Below are 18,897 nucleotides of genomic sequence, written 5' to 3'. Positions count from 1 at the left end.
AGAAGCTTAGAGCGCAAACAGTCCTTGTGCAAATATAAGATATGGCTGTCTTCTTGAGGTTGGAGTGTCTGCAGTTTCATGGATTTACCTTCTAAGCAGTTGCATCCCATGCTGTTTTAAAGAGTTCTGCTTCCCTCAAGCAAGATTGTACGAAGACCTGCAGAAGAAACGGAAAGATCCATCCCTCAAGCAAACAAATACTCAAGGATCATTGGAGCCAACAAACTGTTCTGCTGTCCTGATGGATCTGAAAACTTCCACATATTATTCAGTTGTGGTGATAAAGCTAACCTGATGCAGAACACTGCTAATTTTTAAAAAGCCGCATTCTTGACAAATATTTTGGACTTAGCATTATTTGTATTAACTGTAGTGACCAATTCCAGAGGGACATCAAAATTGAGAGTCAGTGTGGTGTAGCGGTTAAAGTGCCCAAATAGGACTGGGGAGACTTGGATTCAAATCTCCAATCGTTTAGAAAGCTCACTAGGGTAATGAAATCACCATCATCACCCAAGCCAAATTGACCCAAGTTGCTGTGAAAATAAAGTGAGATAGAAAATGTCCTGAGCTGTGAAAATAAAATGAGATACAATATGTCCTGAGCTCTTTGAAGGAAAGGTAGATTTAAAATGACATTCAGTGACATCTGAATGACAGAATTATTATGGACTAGTGTCCATTTCATCAGATAGGCCATCATATACGCGCATGTACAAACACACACACACACACACAAACAGATTTAGAGAAAATAATGTGAACATGCAATAAGAACATAAGAACAAGCCAGCTGGATCAGACCAAAGTCCATCTAGTCCAGCTCTCTGCTACTCGCAGTGGCCCACCAGGTGCCTTTGGGAGCTCACATGTAGGATGTGAACGCAATGGCCTTCTGCGGCTGTTGCTCCCGATCACCTGGTCTGTTAAGGCATTTGCAATCTCAGATCAAAGAGGATCAAGATTGGTAGCCATAAATCGACTTCTCCTCCATAAATCTGTCCAAGCCCCTTTTAAAGCTATCCAGGTTAGTGGCCATCACCACCTCCTGTGGCAGCATATTCCAAACACCAATCACACGTTGCGTGAAGAAGTGTTTCCTTTTATTAGTCCTAATTCTTGCAATGAAGTGCAAGAGGTACAATCTATAACATTTCCATGCAAAGCTCCAACATATTAGAAAAATACCAAATAACTCAACAGTGACCATTCACATCAGCATTAATTGATGGTAATACAATCTTCATAGCTTGCTATGCTAACTTACCATCTGAAGCAGGAGAGAAATTGCAGCTGTCGTTTGAGCCCTAATGAATACATAAAATCAAAGTTGCTGATAAGTGGTAGTTCAGTAATTTCATGCTGCAGTCTCTTTGAAGTTCATTATTGTTGAATAATGAGGACTTCCAGGTCAGCAGCAGTGATGGGAGAAATTGAAGTATTTTCCTCTGGTTTTTAAGGATTGCACTTTTCATGTCAAAAATGTCATCACATCTGATTTAAACTGTGGCAACATTCGGAAACTGGTTGGAAAATATTTCAGTGCCCCTGGACTCTGTACTGCTGCAGATCTGAAAGTCACCCTTATTCAGCAACAGGAAATCAGACAGACATTCCAACATAAAAAGTTTGCAATATAATTTATCAGTGAGTTTGATTCTGTTCATTTAGAGCTCAAACAGGATCAGGGACTCCTTTACGATTAAGCTGTTAAATCATCCTGTAAAAACTTAGAAGATTGCTAATTGCTGTTTTAATGGTTGCTATGAGCCTTGCATAGACTCAGGCTTTTTAAAGAAATCTCTTCTGGTTTGCTTGGTACAGGGCCATAGCTACAGAAAATGGCATCCAGGGAAAGCACTGAAATTGTGCCCCCCACAATTCTTACAGACCTTTCTCATCTCCAGAGAGCTTGTCTACCTGCAGTTGAAAGCAGTGGGTCATCTATCTGCTGAAGGCCAGGCCTACCAGTTCTTCTTAACAGCAGGTAGACCAGCCCTCTGAGTGGTGGTGAGGAGCAAAAGTTGGTGGAGCACAGACTGGAGGAGGAGGTCTGGTGGCTTCCTGCCTTACAAAGGTGTGGCCAGGGTGCCCCCAGGCAAGTAGCACTTGGGGCTCATACCCCGATTTGCCCCATCCTAGATATGCCAGCAACTGGGTAAACCCTTTCATTCCACTGTTTACAATTCCCACCTCTCTGTGTATGTGTGCTTCAATTTACACGCACACATATATGATTTTATGTTAAAACACTTAATAATCTGATAGCTGTAGTCCATGAAGGGTTAAGCTGTGATACCCATTGCTGGGGCAGCAATACAAAGAATTGCTTCCTTATTGATATGGATTCATGTTAAAGAGTGATACCCTGTCCTTCATCATAGTGTTATTGTGCTTTCTTTCCCCAGCTCCACCTTTCATCCTCACCTGTCAGCAGAGGCGTAGCGTCAATGGGACAGAGTGGGCCAGGGCGTGAAGCCGTGGGGGGGAACCGTGGTGGAGGCATGGCAAGGCCGCAGAGGGGGCGTGGCAGGGCATTCTGGGTCGGGAGCGGGTGGCACCAGGTGAAGTTTCCTCTTGCTCCGCCTCTCCCTGTCAGTGGTAGGGAAATGCACAATATCCCATCACATGATGTGTTAGAGATTACAAAGAAGAAAGAAGGAGAAAAAAGAGTGGGTGCAGAACTGGGCCACTTGTAATGTCTTGTTCAGTCTTTGAAGGGTGTCCTGTTGGGAATTCGCAATCAGCAAGGCTGGGGCTTGAGGGCTGGAAGGATGGAGGAAGCCAACTGGAAGGAAGTGACTGGGGCTTGAGGGCTGGAAGGATGGAGGAAGCCAACTGGAAGGATGCTGCAAGTGCTTCTTTTTGCTTTTCTTGAGGCAGAGCAGCAGCCACAAGGATGGCAGAACAGGCTGGTAGGAAGCAGCAACCTTCTAATCTGCTGTCTTCTGCAGAGTATCAAGTACAACAAGGATGAAACGGGCTAATGGGAGGAGGCTTCATCTTTCCTGCTTCAGCAAGGACAGAGGAAGGAAGAAGCACATCATTACTTACCAGCATGCTCCATTCTCCTAAGTCACAAGATGGGGCTAAGAAGAGGTAGGGTGGAGCCAAAGGGGAGCAATGTGGCTAGAGGAGTGGCAAGAGAAAAAAAGAAAGAGCAAAGGGGCCCAGTATACCAAAGTACCAAAGAGCAAAAGTGCCCAGTTATACTCTTGTCATCCAAGGCCCACAAAATCATTGAGCTTGCCTTGGAAGGGGGCAGAATCTGGAAACTTGAATGTCTCTTTGTTTAGGAATTAAAGCCAGCATTCAAAGAAGCATTGTGTCTGTTGTATGCTTTAGTCACATCTGATATATATTGCTCAAAGACTATTTAAATGTATTTTCTGTAAGAAACCCATAGCAAATCATCATCCATATTTCAGTGGTTTCTCTCCAGTTCCCCAAGACTGAAACTGAGAGAACAGCTCCACTGAAAGCAACAGAGAATTTTCCTAATTATATTTAGTAGATGCAGAATTTCATTTTTCTAAGCCATAGAGCATATACTTGAGGTCAGCAAACATTGACTCTTCCAAGGATTTATTCCATTAATGCAGAGTAAAGTTGCCAACTAATGAAAAGCCATTTTCAAGGGATATGAGACTTCACGTTGAACTTGTGTTGCCTTTTTTTTGCAGAGAGGAGAGGATGTTCCAGGAACATTTTACCTATACAGCACTCCAGCTAATTGTGATGTCCATTCTTATGCAAAACTTCACTTTTCTTGTGAGCCCCATTTTAAAAGGTCAGTAGTAATTTAGTCCTTGAAGCCTTTTCAAAAATTGTGCTTTCATGCATGTAGTGATCAGCCAGAAGGGCACCTAAAACAATGGTGTATGTAAAACTCTTCCCTTTGTGGGGGCAATAATTGCTGTAAAGTATTTAATTTGTGTTGACGGATGGTTCCATTAGTGTTAAATGAAGGTACAAACAGAGTGATGTCTAGTGAAATTTCAGTCAAAGTATCCCCTGCAGATTTATATAAATTAACTAAGTTGACCATTTTCAGCCCCCCCATTCAGTTTCATAATGAAGGACATGATGTTCACTTATTCACTTGAAATTGTTTACACAAAACCATTTCCTTTTAATAATCTATTGTTAAAGGCTGCTGTGCATTGAGAATAATGCAGTTCTTCATGTGGCTCCTTTCTAAGGCATCAGACCTCAAAATGTTATGAGAAAGGAGACAGGCAGGCCCAACCAATGGACCAAGCACCTGGCTCTGGTACCACAGTCATGCTAGCCCACCACTCCCATGGAGGCTTCTCAAGCTTAAGGAGCTTTCCTCCAGTGGCTCCTCCATTGGAAGAAGAGTCAATTAAGTTGGAGGAAGCCAACTTAAGCTGGAGGGAGGCTTCACAATTTGCTTAATTGAGTGGTAGGGTACAGACTACTGTAATACCTCAGCTCAAAGCATTTATCCATAGATCTAATCAAGCCTGAAGGTGACATGGCTAAACTTCATGAGAAGGTGACATGTGTTTTGGTCACTTCATGAGAAGACTCATTGGAAAAAACAATAAGGCCAGGAAAAAGAGGAAGACTCCACATGAGATGGGTTGACTCAATAAAGGAAGTCATGGTCTGAAGACCTGAACAAGGCTATTAAGACATTTTGGAGGTCATTAATTGAAAGGGTGAGTGTAAGTCAGAAGCAACTGAATGGTACATCACACAATGGGTTTCCTCTCTTCCTTGTGTTCTGTGTTTATTTACTGTTTATTAGCCATCCCCCAATGCATTAAAATCAAAAGGTTTGGAATCTTTCACTTAAAGATATGTATATGAAAAGCTGTATCTGACAATATCTTAATTGAAAAGATTGGAAAAACTGGAAAAATTGAAAAGTAATTGAAAAGATACCCCAGCAACGAGATTGGCACTATAGAGTTCTTCAATTTCAGATGTGTGCATTTATTCATCATGCATCCTTTCTGTATGAAAAAGTGTAATATAATGTCCAGAGATTCAGAGAGAGACTTAAACACTGAAAAAGGCAACTACAGCAACTCACAACAGCAGAACTATAGCCATGCATATTCAAAAGGCAAAAATAGAGAAGTTGGCCTACTTTGTACTTGTCTTGAGATCCCTGGTTGGGTCACTAGTATTCCTTTGACCTAATAACCTTCAATGACCTAGAAAAATCTAAAAGGTTATGTAGCTGTAATTCTATCGTAGTTGGAACATTGGCTCACCAGCTATTACATTGCACTCGATTTGCCAAAATTAGATCTAAATATATCAATTTACATCCTCTCTTCCAATCTGAGTTAACAGATTTGATTAGATTATTTCTCCTGCTGAATAACTCTGATTCTGGTGGGTTTTCTGGGCTCTGTGGCCATCGTCTGGTGGATCTTCAGAGGTATATCACAGAGGGAAGTCTGTCCTAGGACACAGTGTGTAACAGACTTCCCTCTGTGATACACCTCTGAAGATGCCAGCCACAGATGCAGGCGAAACGTTAGGAACAAGATTCACCAGACCACGGCCACACAGCCCGGAAAACCCACCAGAACCAGTTGAATCTGGCTGTGAAAGCCTTCGACAACTCTGATTCTGTTTTTTGTGAAGAGGTTGCAAGCTTTGTTATGGAAATAATTCAGAGTCAGTAACAATATGTATTTATCTGAGGTTATCTTTTTTGCTTTTAAAACCTTATTGTTTGCTGTGTTTTGTTGTTCTATTTATGCCAATAAAGGCTTGGCTTTGCTTGCTTTGACCTGAGAATTATTGATTTCTGACTTGTAGCCTTGATTTTATTTTAATAGTATATTGATCAGTAGTTCTACCTAATGGCTGTCTTGTATACTTTGGATGTTTTGAGTGTTTTATTAGGTTATCACTGTTAGCCACTTTGAACATCCTATTAGGATAGGGATGGGGGTGGGGTATATTTGTTTTTGGCCACCAAGTCACAGCTGATATGTGGTGACCTTGTAGGGTCTTCAAGGCTAGAGATGTTGGGAGTGATTTGCCATTGCCTCCAGGTCATGCAGCTGGTATTCCTTGAAGGTCTCCCATCCAAATACTAACCAGGGTTAGACCTGAGAGTATGTGACTGGCTTAAGGTCAGTTTCCATGGTGTGAGTGGCAATTTGAACCTAGACACATAGACCCTAGTCTAACACTTTAACCACTACACCATGTTGACTCTCCACTAGGATGGTAAGGTATGGAAATATTTAAATAAATTAATGAATAAAAATAGTGGTGGTCAATGCCATCAAATCATAGCTGATTTATACTGACCCTGTAGGGTTTTCAAGGCAAGAGACATTCAGAGGTGATTTGATATTGCCTGCTTCTACATAGCAACCCTGGAGTTCCTTGGAGTTCTCCCAGCCAAATAGTAGTCAGGATCAACCAGTGACATAGCGCCCATGGGGCAGGCTGTGTGATGCCCCGGGTAGAGCAGCAGTGGAGATGTGGCCAGGCCACCGAGGGGGCATAGCGGGGGATTCTGCGGGTGTTCTGGGGCAGGGTGGGGGAGGCCGACGCTGTGGCAGGGGCACAGAGCGCATGCGTGTCCTGGCTGTACTTTCCCCTCACTCCTCCTCTGGGATCAACCCTGCTTAGCTTCCAAGGCTGAGCAAGAAATAGCTATCCTGAGCCATCCAGGTCAGGGTGAATAAAAATAAATTTACCATGGAGGGATACCAGAAGATAGGGATTGTCTCAAGCAAACAGCGTGCATGGAAGTTTTGCTCCCTAAATCCAGATGTAGTTCACTAAGAGGGGTCCAAAACAATGATCAGTAATTGATTCTTTTATGTTTGTAACAGTTCCTTTGTGTCTGCTAGTGGAGTTTGTGATTTAGCGCTAAACATGAGAACAGCCTTAAAGGTTTTTTGAGGAAATCTTGAAAGATTAAATAACCTGTGTAGCTTTTTGGAGGACAGAGCATGACGAGGTAACCTTCTCTCTTTTTATACAAAATGGAATATATTTTGAGATACATGACAGCCATATTATTACAACAGATAATCAGTGATGCTGAACAACAAGATATAGAAGCTTGTTCTATTTGCCCAGGAGAATGTGCATTTTCCTATCTCAAATATTGCTTACAGATCTTTTCATAATTCCTGTTTGCTATACACTGCAGTTCCATGGACCTTCATCATATTTGCTATTTTATTGCCTATGATTATCTCTGTCTTTCGCTAGGTGGAAATAAAAGTTGTCCTATTTTGTCAATCTCATAGCTTTAAGCAAGTGGAAAAATAATGAAGCACAAAATCAAAGTAATGTACAGCGGAATGTGAGGTGAAGATATTTTTCCTTTGCTGTCTAAAATTTAATTAAAATTGAGATAGGTTTATAAATCAATTTACAGAAGCACAAATCTCTCATTTAGATAATGTAGCTTTCTGTCATACCTACTTTGGCTTTAGCTGTAATTCATCACTCGGTGTACTCACATTTTGGTTTCATATTCTCAGATGGCATATCACACAGCACTGAGGATAATTTTCTCCTCATTATCATAATTAAATTGTATTAATTCTCATATTGAGGGAGTAAATCTTTCTAGTCTTGTGATTTGTCATAAAAATTGCATGTCAGCTAATAGTTTTCCTCAGTTTGTACTGTTTTCTCACTAATGCAAACAACTAAAAAGGAGCATGATCTACCAGAAATTCATTTCAGTGGGGCTTAAAATTACTGGTGGATTGTGCTCGCAGTAGATTTCAGAGTCAGAAAACTTGGGAAAATAAGTGAATGTTTGTCTCTATCCTTAACTATGGCTAATGGGAGAGACCTTTTAATCCATTGTAGTCCTCATATGCACACCAGGGTATGTTGGCACCCCATCTCCAGATCTAGAAACTAGAGACTTAAATTTTAGATCTTACAAACGTCTTTTGTTTCAGGTTTTTTAACATAGTTTTTAACATCTGCTGCATTACTCTGTTGACTTTGTAGAGTCATTCAGCATAGCTTTAAAGAATACTATTCATCAAATAATTTGGGGGAGCTTTATTGTTTGAAAGAATACCCATCAGCAAAAACATTAAGGTTTTATTGAAATCTTCAATAAAACCTGCATTCACTCACTATGCAGCTAGTGAAAAATATACAAAATAGAAAGAGAATACAGCCTGCCTGACTGCCTTCTGGTCAGTAGAGAAGATCTTTGAGGGGTGCTCTTCACCCCACCTCAAGAGTCTTGGAATTTTATAACCCATTCTTTCTTCTGTGGCTTCCTAAGAGAGTCTTCCCCACACATGGTAATCTTGGCACCCATTCTAAACTATGTTCTAAACTATGCCCTACCAGGCACCTTTATTGGCACCATAGACAGTTCAGACTATCATGGATGCCAAATCTTAATTCTGGACTTTGATATCAAGAGAGGGGCTTCACCTGAACATGCCTCCCCACTCCTGATCAATATGCATTGCAGCTGTCAACACTTTTCCTGCAGTTTTGACTGTTGCCATCTGGATAACAAAAGCCCAGTCCTGAAAAAGACACACCTGTTCTCTAGCCACATAGGGAGTGCAAATGCTATTCAACCTTAACATAAAAAAGCTTTTCTGAGTCCTTTCTTCCCTAACTGATCCAATCATACCTTTCCTGTCCAACTACCAGAGGACCATCAAACCTCTAAACTGGAATACTCTAATTCATTGACTCTACCTAAAATCTAATCAAAAACTGGAGTATCTCCGGTTCTGACTCATCTGAGCCATTGTCCACTTTATTGTTCTCTCGCAAGAACAGGAACTCTACTTTGTCCAGGAAGATTTCTTCTCTTAGCATTACCAGACTGTCAAAATTTTCTATATCTAGCCAGCCCAAAGACCCCTTGTCCAGAATTTTCTGAACTGCCTTTGGTATGGTTGTACTGTGTGCCCAACATTGCCTCTTTCTTTGCATCCAACATGGGCATTGGATTTTGCCTCCTTGGAATTTCCTCTTCTAGATCAGGTAAATATCACCCTCCCTGCAACAACCTGTGCTATTCCAAATTTATTTTGACTTCTATCTAAATCCTAGACTCTTGAACTTCTCTCTCTGTGTGTATTTTTATCAATAAGTGTGTGTTTTTTCTTCCATAATAAAATTGTTAAAATCTAGTTTCCTGTGGCTTTCCAAAAGGAAAACCCCCTTTATAAATAAGTGGAAAAGATCCTGAAGTCCGCCCTCTCACATTGCAAATTCTGTCCCTGTTAATTCCCCAACCTGAAACGGGACAGACCGCTCTAATTCGGGTAACAGAAGATGAGGGGAGAATCAGAATAGTGTTGCATAGAATATGATTTTATCATCTCTTATTCATATAAAGAATAAGATTGAATCAAAGAAAAAAATTGTTCTGGCTTCTGATCATTCACATTTTCCAAAGCTAATTCATTTTGGTTTATTGAGTTCATGATGTGGTCCACATATTATTTTTCATTAAAATGTTATTTTACAAAACTCACCAGGTAAGCAGCTGTAGCAAAATGGAAACGTTATTACTTATTACCTCTTCAGTAAATGTAGCTTACTATTTGTTTAGTGACATCAAGGTGTATAGTGAATTACTAATTGATGGTAACCTAAAATAGACAAATACTATAGATAAAAGACAAATACTGTAGATAAAAGGGAAGTTCAGAAGGAAGCAAAACCATTGGATTATTCATGTCTTTCTTTCATGTGCCTTAGTTTTGATCTCTGAAGGTGAGACATTAGTTCATTTAAGCTTTAGTTTCTTTGACAATTGCCAGCCAATTTGAGGCAGGGAGGTGGGACATGGAGAGACATCATCAGATTACAGTTTAATGTCATTTCTGGGGAACACCTAGAAAGCATGCCATCTCTCTTAAGGAATCACCATAAATGCTATGGTATTTGTAGAACAGACTTATGTGACTTCCAGATTTTCCTGGCAGTGATGTCATAGCATTGCTTGTTGGCAATTTTTTTCACATAAATTCCTGTCCCCTTGGAGTCACAGAGTGGCAGAGGGAAATGGAAGCCTTTGGGAAACTTGCAAACCTGTGAACAATATCAAATAGCATCCCTTCCAAAAAACAAAGAGCTAAGCCTGACTTTTCTTCTCCTTACCAGAACAGCATGTGTTTCAGAAAATCCTAGGAAGCTGCACTTTTCTGACTGCAAAGAATGACAATTTAGAAACAGCTGCCTCCATCTGCCCTTGAAAATCCCAGTTTTGTGACTGACCTTACTGTCAGGATATTGAAAATTGCAAGGTGGTCATATGCTGGTCTAGAATGACTGGAATGTAACAGTCAGCAGAATTGTAAAGGTCGGAGCCTCTCTGTCTGGGTCTGCAGTGATTGGCATGTAACAGTCAGCAGAATTGTAAGGTCGGGAATACTCTGTCTGGGTCTGCAGTGATTGGCATGTAACAGTCAGCAGAAGTGAAAAGGTCACAGGCCAGGATGATTAGATCATCTAGCTAATGATTTGCTGGACAAAACTATATAAGAAGACTGCATACCCAATTCAGTACCTCTCCTTCACCTTCAGGTTAGGACTCCAGATTGTTGTTGTCAGAGTAGAGAGTCGATAGTTCTTGTCATGTTTGTTCCTTTGAGAACCACGAGATAAAGTATTCCTTTTGGAACTAAATCTACTGTCTGAGTGTTTCTTTTTTTTCTTATGCAAAAAGCAGTTACCTCCTGTTCTAGCAAAAGGGTGAGTTGGCACCTAGTCCTTCCATGCACTAGGCCAACAATTTGGTTATAGACTGATATCCTAACCACTGAAGCTAAAGAGATGCTCGAGAGGCAGTGTGACACGATGACATCCACCATGTGCAGTTGCCTTTTGAGCGGCTGACTGCAGGGAACTACTCAGCATGGAGTGTGAAAATGCAGAGCTTTCTCATCGTGAAGATTTATGGGCTGTAGTGAGACCCCACGAACCCAGGCACAGCAGCAGAGCAGAGGGCAGATGCCCAAGAGCCAAAGTCCATAATGTTGGCTGTGGAAAACTCCCGGCTCATCTATCTACGGGCTGCTGAGAGAGGCTCCGACTGCTGGAAGGTGTTGAAGGACCTGTACCAGACGCAGACTGCTGGTTCCAAGGTAATCTTGACCAGACGTTTATACAATTTAGAGCTGAAAGGAGGTGAAAATGTGGCCAACCATGTCCAACAGCTCGTACACTGACCGTCGAGCTGGAAGACAGAGCATGACTTTCACTGAACAGCATAGGGCCCTGTGCACTATCTTCCCTAGATGACAGCTGGGACAATTTTGTCTATGAGTATGCAGAGCATAAAAGGAAGATGATTTGACTCTAGACTATGTGACTGCACTGACTGGGCTCCAGAAACAAAGAGAGTTTGCCTTGAAGCCACAGCCAGAGAAGCCTGCTGTTTCCAGAGGCAAAAGTGAAACCCAACTTTCCCTGAACTGTCAAGGTCATATGCAGTTAGTTGTTTCCGTTATTGGCTCTACTAATCATCCTTCTCCGAGAATGCCCACAGAAGGGGGGGGAGAAGAAGGGGCCAGCTAAAGGACAGCGAGGGAGGAAGAGGAAAGAAGGAGCACTACTTGGCGGCATTGCTGAGAACGATGTCCAGAAACCAACCCATCTGGCTCTTGGACTCTGCCTGCTCAGAGCATGTAAGTAAATGCTCATCACCTATTGACTGAGGAGTCCAAGGCAAGTGTAGTGAAGCATGTAGCTTGGCGATGGATCACCAGCTGCTCTGATACGCTGCAAGGAACTGCCTACATACCATGCCTAGGTAAAAGTTGCAAAAATGTGTTTGTGTGTTCCTGGACTGGATTTTTTGTTTGTTGGCGTCCCAAGTTTAGCAGCTGAACAAGGGTACAAAACTATATTTGATAGACAAGTTTGTACAGGATTGTAGACATTCATTGAGTGTGCAAAATGTACTCTCTGCGACAAAATGTATGTTATGACTGATAAAGGGTAAAATGAAAATGTAATGAAGATGTTTCAAAGATCTAGCTAATAAACTATGCATGATGATTGTGTGCACTATCTTCACAGAGTCTAGGACATGCAAGTTTTGCCACCATCAAGCAGTTGGCAAAAGTATGTGATTTGAGTGTAAAAAGCCTTGCCATGTTCTAGACTGTTCAGTCTGTAGTGGGGTTAAGTGAAATCCTATCAATCCCAAAAAAGAGCTACAGACAAATGGAAAGACCATTTGAACTAGTCCCATGCAGACTTAGCTGGTCCTTTTCAATCCAGCGAAGGGAGTTACTTACGATATATATTTCTGCTGATTGATGATTATAGCGAATATTCTTACTGCTGTTGAAATCTAAGGATGAAGCCTTTACAAGGTTTAAGGAATGAGTCTCAATGATTGACGGAGGTTCCCTCACAAGGTAGCTTGCCTGCAATCTGACAGAAGGCTGATTGAGTTCATGGGAACAAATTCCAAACATGGCTGACACAGAAAGGTATTAGCCACAGGAGAACAAATCCGTTCAGCCGGCTGAAAATGCGTGGCTGAGAGGAGACTAGGCATTCTTCAAACAATGCGGGTGCATGATAAGGCGATGCCAGGTTCCATTCCATTTCTGGGGAGCTGTCTTAGCTGCCACACATGTAATAAACAGATTTGTGGAGTTCAAGTATCAATGAAACACCATTTTTCCAGAATGTTTGGCAAAGAGCCTTCCCTGAAACACCTTAGAATATTTGGGAGTTTGCTAGCGTCCTCATTCCCCGAACAACAGCGGAAGGACAAAAGAAATGGGGAGCTAGCGTTTTGTGGGATATCTTAAGAATACCAAAGGCTATAGATTTTCATTGGGTCATGGAAGAATTGCTATCCTGCTTGAGTGCCAACTGAAAAGCATACAGGTTGAGAACATATGCATCAAACTCTGAAGTGTTCTTTACCACCAGTAGCCATGACACAGTACCTAGTGACAGCACACAACCCCACTCCTGTTCAAGGTCACACATCTGCTCCGAGCCTTAAGCAACAACAGAGACAGTGATGTGATCGGGAAGGAAGCCAGGAGAGGGGCTGAGCAAAACTATGGGAGAAATAGCTATACCACTTGAATCAGAAAAGAGCAAAATAAAGGCATACCACCAAAAGGTTTATATGGTACAAGAAATTGAGAGTGTGCCAGTCAGGGACAGAACACAAGGTTTCCATGATATGTTGAAATGTCCACCTGAGGAACAGGAAAAAATGGAATCAGGCTATGGACAATGAGTTTGAATCCTTGAGTGAACTTAAAGTGTTTAGCATTGTTGATAAACCTAACGTGATAAACCGATCATAGGTGCAAGATGGGTATATACAGGCAGTAAATGGCCTATGCCCGATGGGACTTGCAAATATAAAAGCAGGATTAGTCGCCTGGGCTACTCTCAAACTAAAAGTTTGACCCAGTTATGATCAGACTTATGCCCTTACTGCAAGAGCCAGAATCCATAGAGATTAGTGATTGTCTGGCTGAGCACGACGAGAGACTTTCAAAATAGAGGGCACTTTTGATTTTGAAACAGCTTATTTAAATGCAGATTTGCAGAGACCATATACATGAAGCAAGCACCAGGTTATGAGCATGAACAAAGTTGATAAAGTTTATAAGCTCCTGAAAGCTTTGTACGGGCTGAAAACAGTCAATAGCCAGATGTTGGAACAATTGCGCTTTTACCAAAGCATTATGTGAAATGAAATTTGACCCAAAGTGTGGCCGATGCCTGTATATATGCCAGAGGTGCTGGTGATAGATGTATCATTTTGATGATTTATGTTGTTGATGATCTCTGTGTGGTTGCAAAACAGACAGCAAATCAAACAACTTTACACTGAGTTGAGTAAACACTTTAAGCTGAAAGAACTTGGGGTATCTAAAGCAATGCCTGGAGTATTCAAGTCAGGTAAATCTGAAGCGAGGATGTGTTTCTGACACGAAAACAAAGATAGAGAGGTGTCATACAAAAAAAGCTGGTCTGCAAGATGCCAAAGTGGCACAAACCCCAATGGTGGCTGATTTTTTGTAAGCAAGATAACAACAAAAGCATTTGAACAGAGCATAGAGACCTATGTGCGTTCCTTAATTGGCAGCCTGCTGCACATTTGCTAACTGGACAAGACCAGACATAGCTTTTGCTGTAGAGTTTATTAAGTTAGAGACAGTTACCGCCTACTGAGAAAAGACTGGCGGGGGCTAAAAAGAGTAATTAGTTACTTGAAGAGACTGCTAACTATGGTTTTACACTTTTTCTAGCCAAAACAACAAGGACTTAGTGGTGTATCTTGGACGAAAGCTCATTTGCAGAGGACTCAGGATGTAAGTCAGTGAGTGGTTATTATATGCAATATGGCAGCCATCCGATTTGTTGGAGATCACCGAAGCAAACAAGCGGTTGCCATACCCTTCAACTGCTGAGGCAGCAGTATCGCGACTCTTAATGAGGCGTGCAATAATGAGCTACAATGGGATTTATGCAGTTGCTAAAAAAGACCTGGGTGAGAAATGTAGACAACCTATAACAGTTTTGAAGACTCACACAGACATAACTTATAGCCATGGCAGAAGAGCGAAAACCTTAAAAGTCGTGTTACTAAACATGTAGCTGTGAGAATTCCAAAATGTAAAACAACTGATACAGATGAAATATATGATTAAGTTGCATTACTGTGAATCATCTGCTAGCAAACATAGCCGACATCTTAACTTTCCGAAAGCCATTACCAATACAAAACATAATGACGGGAATTGTTTGGTTTGGGTTTAGCAGATGTACAATTTAGCAAGGACTCTGTACAAAGTGAGTGAAATAGAAGTAACTCTGTGTACTGACTATGTACTAACTATGTAATGAGTGTAAAATAATGTGAATGACTTTTTTTGTTTGTAATTATTTTGTTTTGTAAATATTATGTAATGAGGCAACATTCCAACCAGATATGAGAAGAGGTGTCAGGATATTGAAAAGTACAAGAATTGGTCATATGCTGGTCTAGAATGACTGGAGATGTAACAGTCAGCAGAATTGTAAAGGGTAGAGCCTCTCTGTCTGGGTCTGCAGTGATTGGCATGTAACAGTCAGCAGAATTGTAAAAGGTCGGAGCCTCTGTGTCTGGGTCTGCAGTGATTGGCATGTAACAGTCAGCAGAAGTTAGAAAAAAGTCACAGAGCCAGGATGATTAGATCATCTAGCTAATGATTTGCTGGACAAAAGAGCTACTATAAGAAGAGCTACGCATACCCAATTCAGTACCTCTCCTTCACCTTCAGGTTCGGGCTCAGATTGTTGTCAGAGTAGAGAGTGGATAGTTATTGTTATTTTTGTTCCTTTGAGAAACAAGAGATAAAGTATTCCTGTTGGAACTAAATCTACTGTCTGAGTGTTTCTTTTTCTTATACTGCAAGCAGTTACCTCCTGTTCTAGCAAGGGTGAGTTGGCACCTAGTCCTTCCGCTGTGCACTAGGCCAACACTTACTCCCGACAGCCATTTGTGATTAAGCACTTTCCCATGGCAACAATTTTGTGATTAGGCCCAACTCTATGTTCGGTACTATGTGCTGTCACTTATTACACTTTCTCAAATTTCCACACAGAACATTTAAAATGTTTTGCAAACATTTTTAAAACAACCATTCCCTGGGAAACTTCAGCAAATGGTGGACAGCATGGAAAATCACTGAAGCAGCAGGTGATGGTGGTGGCGAGCAGCAGAGGAAACGAAAGCAAGAGCTTCAAAATTGGGTGGGAAAAATAAAATGTTTCCTTCCTGGCAAGCAGGAAATGTTTTCGAAACATTTTGGCGAAAAAAAACTTTGCTAGTTTAGTGTTTCCAAAGAAAATGTTTTGAGGAGGAAATAAAACATTTGCAAGATATTTTGGAGAGAAAGCTGAGCAGAACTCCTCTCCAAAACACTTGTCCTGAGGATTTTTTTATTTGTGCTGTGCGAAAGAGACCATTGTTGCTTACCATTGTTGTTTAACCATCACACTCATAAGCCAGTATTTTCCTATGTCATTGTGGGCTGATGGAATAACAAAACATAAAGAGACTTATCTTTGGATGTGCCATGTATCAGTGGTCTCTAAGCTTTGTCCTAGGGAACACTTGCATTCCTGTCAGATTTTCTTCCAAGAAAAGACAATTAACAGTGAACAAGTTTTTCTGAGAGTCAGTATGCACACTAAGGTTCTTGTGGTATAATGTGTGGGTTCAAAACAGCATTGATCATATTCTACAGAACATAGATCACAAGAACTAGTAATGAGGCTCACTAGGTCTGCCACCTCACAGGCAAAACTGAATATGCCTTAGAACAGTCTCCAGAATTTTCTGCATTGTGCAGAAGTTCTCAATGTCAAGAAACCTTGTGTTTTACACGTCCCCTTAAAACAAAATGTTTAACAATAGCTTCCTTCTGCCAAGTAATGAGTTTTTTTAAGTTTAGGGGAGTTCCCCAACACAGTATTTTGCAAAGCTTACTTTATAACATATTTAAGGGCAATATGGCTAGTTCATTCTGATTAAACAATGCTGACATTGCTAAAAAGATTTTTTGTGGGGGAGCATCCAAAGAGACTACAGAAACTCCTCAAGAGGGATTGTCAATAGGCAAGGAGGCACATCTAGAATTCATTGGGCTTATCATGCATAAAATACATTGGCAGTGAAATCCCTACCAAGCTCAACCAAGGGCAAACTCAGATAGAAATGATATGGGCATACAAACTGACCTAACACGAACTATGAATAAAGAAATGTAAACCCATCAAGAAGCAAAACAGATGCTGATGATAGGTAGTCTGCCAAAAAACAGCAAGCACAATAACAGCCATTAGAGCTCCATCTGGCACCACAGGGAGACAGCGGGGCCCAGCATGTGTTTTGCTGGGAAGAGCCCCTTTCCCATGTCTTGTCCAAAAAGGAAAAAATGTTATAGAAGAAATAAATACTGCTGGTGATCATAGTGAAAGCCCTGGGATTATTAGTTTGCGGTTTGATTCTTCCCTCCCCCTCCAACTCACATGTTGAAAACAGTGTGCTACTCAGTGCGTAATGTTGATCCTGCACACCAAGGTGGGAACGGGAAATGCATAGTCGTTAAAATGCTTTTAATTAACGAATCATTTATCACATTCATACATAAAGTATGCTGAGCGGTAAACGGTCTCAAAACATTAACAATAAGTAAAGGTATGTGGAATGGCATAGTATAGGCCCAGTCTCATCAGATCTCAGAAGATGAGCTGGGTCAGTAGTGGGCTGATGGAATAACAAAACATAAAGAGACTTATCTTTGGATGTGCCATGTATCAGAAAGAAAGAAAGAAAGAAAGAAAGAAAGAAAGAAAGAAAGAAAGAAAGAAAGAAAGAAAGAAAGAAAGAAAGAAAGAAAGAAAGAAAGAAAGAAAGAAAGAAAGAAAGAAAGAAAGAAAGAAAGAAAGAAAGGCCCCTTCCACACACGCAAAATAATGCATTTTCAACCCACTTTCACAACTGTTTGCAAGTGGATTTTGCCAGTCCCTTTGGCTTGAAAGAGCATTGAGAAACAGTTTGGTAGGTATTATTCTGCATGTGCGGAATGAGCCAAAGAAAGAAAGAAAGAGTCACTTTTTCAGAGTCCTCCAAGTTGATGGGGAAGGTGTCTGGGAGAGAATAATTCTGCTTCTTTCACTGCTCCCAGCCACTTCTCCACTGGGAAATGGGAAGAGGTAGACTCTCCACCAGGTGCTTGCCAGGCCCAGGCCAGCTCCTGATTCCAGCCCTGTTCTTTCAGTGAATTCCCTGATAATTAAACTGGATAGTAACTGATGACCCTTTCTCAGATCATTAATTGCTAGAACATTTTCATATAGCAACTGCTCCAGGCACCCTGAAATTCCAATAGGACTGCCTCTCTTGCTGTTATGATTCAGCTTTTGAGTACCAGATAATTAATTTCAGACAGAGGCATTATTGGCCTCCAAGGAACAAACATAATTGAAGGTGCATCTGGTTAATGAAAGCTCAGCATAGTGGGGTTTATTGGGGTGGGGGGGTTGTCTCATAATTTAGAAACATAACTATCTCAAAGCATTCTTGTTTGGTACACAGTGGCCCCTTCCTGGTTTTTTTCAGGAGAAGCTTTCTCCCCAGTAATAGGGATTGTAAGTTTTGTGAGTTTTAAAGCCTAAGGCAAAACTGTTGCTTCTTTTTGCTTTTGCTTTTTTTAAGGCACTGTACCAGTTTCCTTCCTGGAAGTCTCATAAAAGGATGATGAGCATTGAGAATTGTCTGTCTGCACTGAAAAGCAGTTTGTTTTGTTTTTCTTTATAGAAAAGGATAGCATCGAGTTGTAAAATTTCTTAGATACCATGTTTGTTTGTTTTTTGCACAACAGGCAATATGATTAAGGCCAACATTATTTAACAAGTCTTGCTAAAGAAGAGATGACATGAGCTACTCAAGGGACAATATATGGAATAGCTCTGAGAGTGAAGTATGCCTGTGGGTGGGGTGCCTATGGGGTTTTTTTTTGGGGGGGGAGTACGTAATAGTCATGGGTAGTGGGAGGGTAGCTCTTATGGACTGGTCACTATGTTTAAAAAAAGAATCTTCAGAAGAATATTGGCCCTCTCAGGACCTGAAACATGAACCAAGCTTCCATTAATTCTATTGGCATGAGCTTTGGAACTATGGGGGAAGGGGAGCACTCACGCCTGTCTCATACTTCAAAATTCCTGGAATGAGCTAAAAATGAGGTGCAATTGTAACCTCTATCTGTGGGTTCTGTGGGGCAGAACTTGGAATGAGTTTGCAACAACAAATTTTAAAAACAAAATGGTTTACTTTCTTAACATATAACATATAACATCAACATTTAACATCACACTTCAAGGTCCTGTTCAGTCCTTATATTTACAGTC

This window comes from Sphaerodactylus townsendi, linkage group LG07 (genome assembly GCF_021028975.2).
Source record: "Sphaerodactylus townsendi isolate TG3544 linkage group LG07, MPM_Stown_v2.3, whole genome shotgun sequence".
Taxonomy (NCBI): Eukaryota; Metazoa; Chordata; class Lepidosauria; order Squamata; family Sphaerodactylidae; genus Sphaerodactylus; species Sphaerodactylus townsendi.
The sequence above is the reverse complement of the archived record's forward strand: the minus strand, read 5'-3'. Positions refer to the sequence as shown.